The sequence below is a fragment of the Hydractinia symbiolongicarpus genome, chromosome 4 (genome assembly GCF_029227915.1).
Source record: "Hydractinia symbiolongicarpus strain clone_291-10 chromosome 4, HSymV2.1, whole genome shotgun sequence".
NCBI classification, from domain to species: Eukaryota; Metazoa; Cnidaria; class Hydrozoa; order Anthoathecata; family Hydractiniidae; genus Hydractinia; species Hydractinia symbiolongicarpus.
In genome coordinates, this window is record NC_079878.1 from 27,077,802 (window position 1) to 27,081,095 (window position 3,294).

At 33.3% G+C, this 3,294-nt stretch overlaps 1 long non-coding RNA gene across 1 annotated transcript; it reads left to right on the plus strand.

Annotated features, from left to right (window-relative positions):
• LOC130642156 (uncharacterized) lies at positions 1-3,066 on the plus strand. Its single transcript, XR_008982551.1, has 2 exons — positions 1-466; positions 2,113-3,066. It is a non-coding gene; the product is annotated as an uncharacterized LOC130642156 (long non-coding RNA).
• Positions 3,067-3,294: the final 228 nt, after the last annotated feature.

Below are 3,294 nucleotides of genomic sequence, written 5' to 3' on the forward strand. Positions count from 1 at the left end.
ATAATAATAATAATAATAATAATAATAATAATAATAATAATAATAATAATAATAATAATAATAATAATAATAATAATAATAATAATAATAATAATAATAATAATAATAATAAAGTTGACGGACTCCTTTCCTACACGAAACGGACTCCTTTCCAACTCGGCCGGACTCCTTTCCAACGCTCGGACTCCTTTCCAACACGATCGGACTCCTTTCCAACACGATCGGACTCCTTTCCAACATGATCGGACTCCTTTCCAACGCAAACGGACTCCTTTCCTACCCAATCTAAAAATCGGCTGTCCGTAAAATTTGCCGGTTAAAGTTTACAAATTCAGAGGCGAGGAAGGAGACGAAGGAAGAAATAATACACGTTTTTTTACTTTATTTAGAATGTAAGAGTGGTTAAGGGGAGAAAATGGTTACTTTATTTCAAAGCAAAGACTTGTTGCTTGGGGATAAACGCTGAGTACGTTGCTATTTGTGTATAAGGTTATAGCTAGCTAGCTTTAAAGATTTCTTGGGGTGATGTGAGAAGTAAAAGAAGGTGATAGCTATATATTTAACAAAAATGATCTATCTTTGTTTTTATACTAAAGACTACCTAGCTAGTGGCTATTTAACACGAAAAAGAGAAATGGCCTTAGCTAGCTATAGCTATAGCAAGTTAGGGATATCTCTTAATTCAGGCATTAGATCCCCTGATCTGGGCATCTGCTTCTTCTGTAAATATTTTAATTTTTGGTTTTATCGGCTCACCAACTTTCCAATCTAAAAAATCTTTTCTTTAGTTTGGATAAAAGTATCTTTCTCTTATAGCTATATATATAGACATAGCAAATTGCATGTTTTATGGTCAGCAGATTGGCTAAAACTGCAACCACCTCAGTCAACATGTATAGACCTTTTTGAATGTTTACATTTTCCGCAGTAAGCTCTTCTGGCTCTAACAACTGTGTGACAGGCAGAAAGATGCGGAAGCTTGCTGAAGAAAGGTCTTTTTCAGCCCATTTCTTTCTATGGAAACATTTTTCAGGCTTTAAACTATTATCGAGTGTAGATGGATAATTTCTGATTGACATATATTCATATAAAGTCGTAATGATACCGTCGTGCGAAGAAACAGACTAAAAAGGACCTCACTTTATCTAGCGCCCGCATCTTTTTGCCTGCCACGCAATTGTTAAAGCCGAAAGGGCTTACTGAGGAAAATGTAAACATTCAAAAAGGTCTATGCTTGAGATAGTAGCTAAACATAGGCAGTTATATATTTATTGTAATCAATGATAGTTATGAGGGTGCCGACTCACCGGAAACGCCGCAAAAACCACAGGCTGTCGGCCCGGAGAAACCTGAATCAACCCGAAACAACATTTTTTTTAAACATTTATTACCATGATGTATAATTTATTCTTTCAATGTCGAGCAGTGGTAGTGGATGTTAGACGTAAATCTCTGGTTATGACGGAGGCTTAGTAAACGCAATAAAAACGCGTATATCTATATTGACATAAATGTTTGTCTTCTGGGTATTAACGAAGTCCATAGATACTTTAAAGTACAGCTACCGCGCCATTATAGCGCATTTGCATATCGGCACATAACGGCATGGTTAAGGTACCCAATACCAACATAATGGTAGACTAATAGTCACTCCTCAACAGTGGAAGTTTTTTATATCATTTATTCGATAAATATAGCTGTAATAAAATCCCACACATAATAAACTAAGAGTAAACGACAAAATAGCACCTTCCTTCTTTGGGACAAAATTTAAATGAGACCAATGAGCCTTGCACGCATAGCATGTCAGGCGCAATTCGGGCAATTTTGGACGGACCCAGGCTTTTCCGGATGGTTACATAACATATACAGCGTTTTCGGCAAGTCAGCACCCTCATTGGTAGCTGTGCACTTCAATGCAGAAAATATAACACATTGGTTTGAACCAGTATATTTTGTCACGATAACTATAGTTTTTAGGTTGTTATGCTTATCTTTTATACTCTGTTAAGGTTTTCGGCATACATACTTTCTTAGCAGTGATTTTTAAAACTTAGTGTCTTTGGTGACTACAAACTACCATCAATCTCAAACACTTACTCATTATTTTAGACTTTATTACCTAGACACAGAGTGCTTGTACTACAGACATGTGATGATCATCAAATAAACAAAGTACAACACATTTCTCACAGAATGAAAGTCAGTATAGATACATTGCAAAATCTACACTCAGCTCAAGTGATGGGTGATGTTTTGTTGTTTTTTTCTCACTTTTTAAAGAGCGTTATTTATTTTTCTTTAAGTCAAATTTCCTGGGAACCAGATTGCACATTTTCTAAAAAATTTGGAGTAATCGAGCACAAGTAAATATTAAAAAATAAAAAAATAACAAGAGCTATAGTCAGCTAGCTGAGTTTGGAAAAGGAAGTTTGTCGTGTTGATATACTGTATTGATATAATCTATAATGCTCTGTTTCTCCACCTCCTGCAAGAGACAGTCAGATGGGCAATAATATTTTTTCAAACTAAGCAGTCTTATATTTATCAAATAATTTGTATATATATATATGTATATTTTTATATTGAGGATTTTCCAAGACCATATTTTAAATTTTGCTTCTATTATTCAAATTTTTGTACTGTTACCGTTAGTAATAAAATAAACATGGCAAGGAGTAAAACAAATCGTTTTTTGAATCATTTTGAAGCATAAAATTATTCAGGAAAGTTTTATTGCTCATGTCCCACCCAAAATTTTATGAATCTAACTTCAAAAAATTGCTAGGTGTATGCTTAGTGTACTCCATCATCATTTAATATACTTTGTGTTGTGTTTCCAGCTGCTTTTATAAATTCAGTATAGATGATACTCTGTAAAACACTTGACACATGTTGTCAGAATAGTGCAACTTCATGAGTAAATGCTCATTAACTTTTGAAAAATGTTGAGTGGCAAAAGTGGCAAACCTCTGATTTTAAGTTAAGCAAGAAATGAGTATTATGAGTATTGAATGTAATTGTATATAATAAAATATCACAAAAGAACTAAATTAATTTATTGTACGACCCATTGCATTTTGTGTAAAGGTTTCTTTTATTCCAAACTGCAAATCCCATTGTTACCATTATCATATATACCCAACAGAGCCACAGGTCTTTTTGTGAAAAAGTTATTTAATAATGTATCTAGTGTAATAATTATTTTTACTATAACTTTTACTATAAGATGTTTTAGGAAAGCATGAAAGAAATTTGATAAAGATAAATTTCTATTTTGTCATTTTAGTAAAT